Source organism: Trifolium pratense, linkage group LG5 (genome assembly GCF_020283565.1).
Source record: "Trifolium pratense cultivar HEN17-A07 linkage group LG5, ARS_RC_1.1, whole genome shotgun sequence".
In the NCBI taxonomy this organism is placed as follows: Eukaryota; Viridiplantae; Streptophyta; class Magnoliopsida; order Fabales; family Fabaceae; genus Trifolium; species Trifolium pratense.
Window position 1 is genome coordinate 4,510,863 of NC_060063.1, and position 10,469 is coordinate 4,521,331.

Below are 10,469 nucleotides of genomic sequence, written 5' to 3' on the forward strand. Positions count from 1 at the left end.
ATAAGCCCCCTGTTAAAGCGGAGGTGGGTTGTGTACCTGCAGGCACTCCAACGCTGAAGTCAATAAGGGTGGAGTGAAGGTTTTCTGTGCTAGAATGTTACATACCTTGCAAATGGCATTGAGACGTGTATATACCTTGCTAGAATGTTACATACCTTGCAAATGTTACATAGCGCTGGGCCAAGGCCCTTGATGGCATTAATGGCCACCAAGTGGCTGTCGGAAGACGGTTGGAAAGCCATGATGAGCAGTTAATGCTCATCATTCCGGTGAACGGCTGTCACAACACGTCGAGCGTTGTGACCGTTGGTGCATGAGAGATCGATATTATGGGTCGTCCGCTATTTGGGCTTATGCTCGATTATCCATGGATTTTCCTCTGCTATTGGGCTTCAAGGCCCAGTCCAGAACAATTACCAACGGAAAAAAGTAGTTAGCGACTGAAATTAAAATACATGTATTTGACGCAGAACGGAAGCAATAGGTTAGCAAAACGCTAGAAACCTAAATGATAATGACAAGCCGCCAGCACAAACTTGTCAAAATTGGGTTCCGGAGTCCACCGAAGGTTGAGATGAAACTCAAATATTTTATTGAATGAAAAAATTGTCTGTTAGTCTACAACCGTTTAGCTTAAATAGGGAAAAGACAAAACCCTAATGGGTCGAAATTAACAAAGCGAAAAAATAATAATAAAATGGCTAAAATATTAAATTGATAAATAAACGCCCCTCCTACATCAGTCTCCTTCACCTCAAGAGAACTCGACCCCGAGTTCTCATCTTGATAAAGGACTTCATCTGCATGGTACTCATATATATCTGCCACATTGAAAGTGTTGGAAATGTTCATTGATGTTGGAAGGGCCACTACATAAGCATTGTCATTGATCTTGCGAGTTACTTGGAACGGTCCATATTTACGTGGCTGCAGCTTGCTATAAGTACCAACCGGAAACCTCTCCTAGCGCAGAAACACCATCACATCGTCTCCTACATGGAAAACTTTGACTCAACTGCGTTTGTCAGCAGCTGCTTTATTCTTCTTCCCAGTAGCCTCTAACTTAGCCTTGACAGCTTTTTTAACTGCTACCATTTCCTCGGCCATATTCTCAGTAGCCGCACTAACTCCCGGCGCCTTAGGCAACTTAACCAAATCAACTACATGCTTAGGAATAGAAGTATAGACCAGAGAGAATGGTGATTTCCCTGTAGCTGAATGCACAGCGTTGTTGTAAGCAAATTCAACCTGAAGTAAAACTAAATCCCACTGTTTCGGCTTGTCACCACAAACACTTCGAATCATATATTTCCCAAAGTTTTGTTGGTTACCTCAGTTTGTCCATCTGTTTGAGGATGAGCTATAAAACTCCTATTCAGCGCAGTTCCAAACAATCTCCAAAGAGTAATCCAAAAATGACTGAGAAATTTGGTGTCCCTGTCTAAAGTAATTGACTTAGGAACCTCGTGAAGACGCACAACCTCCTTGAAAAACAGTTTGGCTATGTTGTGTTGAGACAAAATCCTATTTTGATGTTTTAAAGATAACAACCCTTAATTAAATTTTAATTTGATTCTGATCATTTTGTGATCTAACAAGTGCTCTTGAGTGATTTAATTTAAGAACAGATGAAATGGATTAAATTAACCTTGAAAAGAATCAAGCATGTTTTAGACAAATCTGCCTCAAGAGAATGATCTCAGATTGGTCTCCAGACTTATGTGTTCTAAAGCATAAGCACTTATTCAAGTCAACTGGTACAAGACAAGAATGAACTTTTAAGTTGGACTTATTAAAGGATCATAACAGTGCAAATAAGTCATTTAAGGCAAGGAATTGATTTTGGTTCTTGAGCTTACTCGAATAAGCTTCTTTAAGGAATAATAACTTCACATCTTGCAACAAGGCTTTATGTTCTCCAAGAACATCATTAAAGAAGTTAATCTAGACCAATGAGAACTCAGCAACAAGTACATACAGCTTGCAATGAAGTTTCATATCTGATCCAAAGTACAAGCTTATGACATGGGTGGCTACACTCTCCCATAAAATAGTACTTATCTCACTATTCATGTGTCCTTTGAAGGACAAGTGAACAGTGGCTACTCTATGCCTTTGATGAAGAGTTTACAGCTGGTTGACAACTTGCAACAACTTGCAACAGCTATATTTTCGTTGGACCTTATCCACACCATCTCAGAGAATGGTCTCCAACGTCCTGGAGAATGATCTCCCAGTTTCTGCACTTAGGTGGCAATCTTATCCAAATGAATTCAAATTTTATTTTCCCACATGGGAAATACATTTGCAAAGGATATACACTCAGAGACAACTCATTGACAGTTGGTGCAAGAATATTTCTGACCAACAAGTACAATGTGACAGTCAGAGACCATTAGAAGAATGATCTCCTGGAGCATCTCAAAGACAAAATCACATGGGCTGTTTTGTTTCTCTCACAACGGCTAGTTCCTCACTCACAACGTATATGTGTGATGTCCAAGCAACAAAGGAGCATCTCCATCTATAAATAGCACGTTGGTTTAATTGGAAGAGCAAGAACTTGAAGCACACAAAGTAATCTAATACATTCAATCAAGCTCTCCTTTTCACTCTTACTCTAAAGCTCTTTAGAAATCTAGGATCATATATTTGTAGAGTACTTTGAGTGTATCAATTTGTAAGCTTCACATCCGATTAGGTGTATAAGCTTAGATCCAAAGAAATTATTTGAAAAACCTTAGGATTCTCTCAAGTCAATTGGGTATAATTGATTGAGGTAGAACAGCTGGTTATAGCTGGATACTTTGTGATCTTGGTTTAAGATCATAAAGGGTCTTTGATCTGGGCTTAGATCAAAGGGAAGTTTTCTGTAATCTTGGTCTAGATTATAGTGGATAATCTCACGCAAGTGGGGACTGGAGTAGCCCATACTATTAAGGGGTGAACTAGGATAAATTCTTTGTGTGATCTTCTCTTCCCTTACTCTTTTATTTGTGCAAACACTAACTCACACGAATCACTATATTGCACTTACATTCGAGGAGAACGTTCTCCAGTTAGTCTAACCATTTACTATCGTAGTGTGTTATTGTGCTTAAATTGTTTTGCAGTTAAATTTTTAAAGGGTCACAATTCAAACCCCCCTTTCTTGTGACAAACATTGTTACTTCAATTGGCATCAGAGCACTGCCTCTAAAAGCTAAGCATCTAACAAGTGCTTGAGGAAAAGATTCAGGAAGGAAGTAATGTCTAAACCTGCAAAATTCATCTCAGAAGGAGGATCATCAACTAGACCACCTCTTTTTGAAGGAAATGACTACTACTACTGGAAAGACAAAATGGAATTGTTTCTTAGGTCACAAGATATCAATATGTGGGCTGTAGTAGAAGTTGGAGACTATGCTCCACTGGTCAAAGACTCATTCACACCAAAACCACAGCTTGAGTGGACAACTCAAGAATCTGACAGGGTACTACTAAACACTAAAGCTCAATTATTTATTAAAAGTGCTTTGTGCAGGGAAGAATATGACAGGATCATGGAGTGCAAGACGGCCAAAGAAATGTGGACCACTCTTCAAACACACCATGAAGGAACCAGCCACATAAAAGAAACAAGAATTGACATAGGAGTAAGAAAGTTTGAACTGTTTGAAATGAGTAACAGTGAAACTATAGATCAAATGTATGGAAGGTTTACAGTTATCATAAATGAGCTAAATTCTCTTGGTAAAAAATATACCACTCATGAGAGAATAAGAAAGCTACTAAGATGTCTACCAGAAGAATGGAGACACATAGTAACTGCAATAACTGTAGCAAAAGATCTCAAAAAAATGGATCTGGAAGACTTCATTGGATCTTTAAAAGCTCATGAAGCAATACTTCAAGAAAAGAAACCAGCAAAGAACAAAATGATTGCTCTAGAATCACAAGTAGAAGAGAACTTAAAAAGAGAAATAAGATGTGATGAAGAGAATCATCTTCAACAAGACGATGAGGAAGAAATGGCTTTTCTCTCGAGAAGAATCCAAAAGCTAATGATGAGAAGAAATCAAATCAAAAGATCATTCCCACCAAGAAGAAATGAAGCTGACCTAAGCCAAGTAAAATGCTACGGATGCAATCAAACTGGACATTACAAAAATGAATGTCCAAATCTAAAGCAAAGAAAACCTCCCTACAACAAATCTATGATGGCTACATGGGACGATCTAGAAGAATTACCAGAAGAAGAAGAAGCAAATGTTTGCCTAATGGCCAGAACTGACTTTGATGAGGTAAGCCTTGAACCTTGTTCATCATGCTTAAAAACTGAAAAATTATTTGATAATCTTTTATACGACTCACAAATTACTGCTCAAAAATGTGATCAACTTAGAATGGAACTTACTAAAGTAATTCAAGAAAAAGATGAATATAAAACTAAAAATAAGATTTTAGAAGAAACTTTGGAAAAAGTTCAAAATGATCTAGATAAAGTATCTAAGTCAGAAGAAAGTCTTAAAATACAAAATGATTCAGTGTTAGAAAAAACTGCCAAAATTTTTGAAAATATTCCAAATACTAAACAGAATTTTTTTGAAAAAGATCAAAAACAAACAATGAATGATAAAATTTTCTTACCTAAAAAGGATCAAAAAAGAAGACTATTCTGTTCCTTTTGTCATAAACATGGACATGTAAAATATTTTTGCTTTAAGAAAAAATCTAAAAATTCTGTAAGAGATCATTCTCCGGATAGTCTACAAAACTGGTTTCAAAAGAATACATACACAAAACCATCTCATAAGAGAATGACTTTTAAAAACACTAACCATCAAGGACCCAAATCTCTATGGGTACCAAAAGTCTTACTAAACTCAAATGCAGGAATGTCTACTAGCAGTCAAGAAAAAGCCATTGTACTTGGACAGTGGCTGCTCGAGGCACATGACTGGAGACAGACACAACTTCCTTTCCCTTGAGGAAAAGGAAGGAGGAACCGTTACCTTTGGTAATAATGAAAAAGCTAGTATCAAAGGTAAAGGTATAATAGGTAAAATTAATTCTGCTAAATTAGAAAATGTTCATTATGTAGAGGGTCTAGAACATAACTTAATAAGTATTAGTCAACTATGTGATAACGGTCTTGAAGTTGTTTTTAAAACTGATTCATGTGAAATTAAACAAATATCTTCTGGAAAAACTCTTTTTAATGGATCAAGAAAAAAGAATGTATATGTCATATATCTAGATGAACTGCCTATTGAGTCATGTTTTGTATCTCTTGAAAAGGATAAATGGATTTGGCACAAAAGGGCAGGACATGTAAATATGAGGACAATTGCAAAACTTTCTCAACTTGATCTAGTAAGAGGATTACCAAAAATAAGTTTTGACAAAGATAAATTATGTGAAAGTTGTACAAAGGGAAAACAAACCAAAAGTAGCTTTAAACCTAAAGATTTTATTTCAACTAAAAAACCTCTTGAATTACTTCACATAGATTTGTTTGGACCTGTCAAAACTACTAGTCTAGGTGGTAAAAACTATGGTTTTGTTATTGTTGATGACTACTCTAGATACACATGGGTTTTGTTTTTAAAAAGTAAAGATGAATCTTTTGAATCTTTTAAAATCTTTTGTAAAAAGGTTCAAAATGAAAAAGGTTCAAATATCATTTCCATAAGAAGTGATCATGGTGGAGAATTTGAAAACTCCTATTTTGAATCATTCTTCAATGAAAATGGTATTTCTCACAACTTTTCTTGTCCAAGAACTCCTCAACAAAATGGAGTTGTTGAAAGGAAAAATAGAACCTTACAAGAAATGGCAAGAACTATGATAGATGAATCCAATGTTGAAAAATACTTTTGGGCTGAAGCTATCAACACTGCTTGCTATATCTTGAATAGAATGTCTATAAGAAAAGTTTTAAACAAAACATCGTATGAACTTTGGAAAGATAAAAAACCAAATGTTTCTTATTTTCACATTTTTGGGTGTTATTGTTACATCTTAAATATTAAAGATAATCTAGGAAAATTTGACTCTAAATCTGATAAAGGAATTTTCTTAGGATACTCTCTAACCTCTAAAGCATATAGAGTTTATAATCTAACATCAAAATCTTTAGAAGAAAGCATGCATGTAAAATTTGATGAATTTGATGATGTATCATGTGTAAGAGAAATAGATGATGAAGATGAGCAAAGCTCATCAAAAGAACAAGTTATAGAACAGGAATCACCTACACAAGAACCTCCTAGAACTTGGAAGGTTGTAAGCAATCATCCTCAAGAACAAATAATAGGTGACACTGCAGAAGGTGTAAGAACCAGAAGATCATTTCAAGTTGATGAGAACAATCTAGCTATGATCTCTCAAATTGAGCCAAAATCCATAGAAGAAGCAATCACTGATGAATCATGGATAATTGCTATGAAAGAAGAACTTTCACAATTTGAGAAGAATGAAGTTTGGAAGCTAGTACCAGATCCTTTAGACCATTCTATCATTGGAACTAGATGGGTCTTCAGAAACAAAATGGATGAAAATGGTAAGGTAATTCGCAACAAAGCAAGACTTGTTGCTCAAGGTTATAATCAACAAGAAGGTATAGACTATGATGAAACATTTGCACCAGTAGCAAGGTTAGAAGCAATAAGAATCTTACTTGCATATGCATCTCATAAATGTTTTAAACTTTTTCAAATGGACGTAAAAAGTGCTTTTTTAAATGGATTTTTAAATGAAGAGGTTTATGTCCATCAACCTCCTGGTTTTAAAGATGAGCAAAAACCTAATCATGTTTTTAAACTTACCAAAGCTCTATATGGACTCAAACAAGCACCAAGAGCATGGTATGATAGACTAAGCTCTTTTCTAATTAAAAATGGTTTTTCTAGAGGAAAAATAGATACAACACTTTTTAGAAAAACAAATGAAAATGATTTATTAATTGTACAAGTATATGTTGATGATATTATATTTGGTGCTACTAATGAAAAAATGTGCGAGGATTTTTCAAACCTTATGCAAAGTGAATTTGAGATGAGCATGATGGGAGAACTCAGATTCTTTCATGGCTTGCAAATCAAGCAACAAGATGATGGAATTTTTATTAGTCAAGAAAAATACATCAAAGATCTTCTAAAAAAATACAACATGAATGAAGCAAAGATCATGACTACTCCAATGCATCCATCAACAAATTTAGACAAAGATGAAAATGGTAAAACTGTGTCTGAGAAGGAATATAGAGGAATGATTGGATCACTTCTATATTTAACTGCAAGTAGACCAGACATTGTATTCTCAGTTGGTCTTTGTGCAAGATTTCAAACATCTCCAAGAGAATCTCATCTTACAGCAGTCAAAAGGATTTTTAGATATTTGGTGGGAACACCAGATGTTGGTCTATGGTACAAAAAGGGATCTCATTTTGACCTAAAAGCCTATTGTGATGCTGACTATGCTGGTGACAAGCTTGAAAGAAAAAACACAAGTGGTGCTTGTCAATTTCTTGGTGAAGCTCTTGTAAGTTGGTGTTGTAGGAAGCAAAACACCATAGCACTCTCAACAACTGAAGCAGAATATGTATCAGCTGCAAATTGTTGTTCACAAGTGATATGGATCAAAAACCAACTTGAGGACTTTTCTCTAAGGTACACAAATATTAAAATTCTGTGTGATAATACTAGTGCCATTAATTTATCAAAGAATCCCATTCAGCATTCTAGATCTAAACATATTGAAATTAAACATCATTTCATACGTGATCATGTTTGCAAAAAGGATATTGAATTAATATTTGTTGACACTGAATCTCAATTAGCTGATATTTTTACAAAACCTCTAGTTGAAGATCGTTTTAATTTTATTAAAGAAAATTTAAGAATTATAAAAATTCCCAGCTGAACATTGTTGAACAAAATTCCTCTTCTTGGAGAACGTCAGGAGAACATTCTTTCACTGAACAAAAAGGATCATGTCTTAAAAAATGATATAAGTTATGTCTGAAAACTCTTAAGTGTTTATTTCTCCAATTAATTATAACTTTTAAGTCTTTTACTCTTCCCATGACATTTGTCTCTCTCTCTCTGTCTCACGCCTTAACTCTCTCTCTCTCTCTCTCTCTCTCATTTTAGATTTCCTAAGTACAATTTACAACTATTCATAATTGTACTAAGCTACACCTAACCTATCTATCAAATCTTTTCCTATTCTCTAGACACTCTCTCATTAGTAGTTTATTTAATCAAAACAATCTCTACACTCTTTCATCATCACCTCTAAAATCCTTATCTCTTCTCCACTATTCATCAAACCCTCATTGTTCATCTTCCCAAAATCAATTTCGTTTCAATGGCTCGGTTGAAGAGACCTGCCAACAAGAACAAAATGGAAAGTTGTTCATCCTCTTCTCAAAAGTCAGGTACCAAATCATCCCCCTCTACCTCTTCTAAATCACTTTCAAATCGTGAAAATGAGATTGAAGTTCAATCAAATCCCTCAAATACTCCTCAAACAAACAAACCCACTCTAGAAACCACACCTGCACCACAATCACCACCACCAACAATGGTTCAAATCTCTGAAGTTTTAATTGGAGCCATTCCAATTACTTGTAAAACCGTCATTGAACCCATTCAATGTTCTCAAACCGCTGCTGAAATCAAAACCACCACTCCAAAAATCAAAACTAACCCTATCACTAAGAAGACCTCAACTTCAAACAAAACCAAAAAATCCAAATCACTTGATGTTTCAAAAGTCAGAAAATCAAGTAGATTAGCCTCAGGTGCTGGGAGAAGACCAGCAATAGATAAAACTGTGTATTCTCTCTCTGATGATGATTCAGAAAATACACACTCAGGCTCTCCAAAAGCCAAATCCGTTCCTGAAATTAAAACTTACTCAAAAAGACCTTCATCGTCCAAACATCACACCAAACCCTCAAAATCTGAATCTTCTGAAGAAGATATCATGATTAGAAAACTCAAAAAACCTGCTCCTCTTATTCATGAGGATTGTCAACAAAGTTTCCAAATTTTTTCAAAGAAAAAACCTGTTCTTCCTGGTAGAGTGTATAACTTTGATGATCTTATCAACACAGATCATGACCTAACTCAATATACCAACCCTCTTGGATGGACAAACTTGTTCAACATTAGAGAAACTCATTATCCTAATCTTATCTCAGCCTTTTACTTCAATGCTGTAATTTCCTCTGAACAAACCTACATTGCCTCTGAACTCAAAGGAGTAAAATTCAAGGTCTCTGAACAACTTCTAAGCGATCTCCTAGATGTACCCTCATCTGGTCACAAACTGTATGGAGAAAGCTGGTTCTCCATGGCAGGAGTAAACAAGGAAACATTCATGTCTGAAATCTTTGAACCAGGAACCCCTCTCAAAAATCCATCCTCTTCCAAACTTAAACTTGTGTTCAAAATGTTCCACAACATGTGTCTTCATGCCATCTTTCCTAGAAAAGGTAGCAAGGATAAAGTCACTGACAATGATATGTTGATAATGTATCATATGTTCAACAAAATTCCTCTCAACCTACCCTTTGTCATGCTCAAACATATGATTTCTGTCATTGAAAATGAATCCAGAAAAGTCACTCTTCCTTATGGTATGTTTCTAACAAGAGTCTTTAACAAGTTCAAAGTAAGCTTTGAAGGAGAAGAAGGAAAGAATTCATCTACCACATTCTCTCTAAAGAATATTGGAAGAATGAAGTTCATAGGAGATATTGAAGACCACACCATTCCTGATCCAAGCCAGAAAAGAAAAAGAGAGGAATTTGAAAAGGATAGCAATCTGAACCTTCTAGCCGAAGTCATGACAACTCAGCAGGGAGACCATCCAGAGATCATTCTCCCAGTCTCAGCTCCAACAGAACAAACCAAAGAAACTGTAAGTGAGAAAACCACTTCTGCTCAGTTCAACCCTTTTGTATCCCTAGAGTTTGATAACCTACGAAATGATTTTGGCAACCCTCAAAACCCACACACCTCTGTCTTGGATAATAGCTTTTCCACCATTAATCATGCTGCCAATACATCTATCTTCTCACCTTTATTAACCTCTCCTCAAACCTCTTTTGACACAACAGATTTTCTGAAAAATTTTATTTCAACTCCTTCAGATTTTTCAAAAATACATCAGCCTATCTAAACTGATGCTGGTCCATCTCTGCCATCCTTCCCTCAAAACTTTGCTTCTATGAACTCTTTTTGCACTAGCTATCCATCAACTGATTCTGCTGCATACCAAAACTCTGCTAATTTACCTCCTTTTGACTCTAGACCCATCAAAAAGTCAAAAGTTGAGAAAAATATGGCTAAGCTCTTTCAAGCCATCAAGATCAACAACACTCTGATGAACTACACTATCCATGAGCACCAGCTCTTTAGGACCTGGCTCATTGAAGAATTTTGCCCAGCAATGCGTATCAATCCACCTCCATCAAA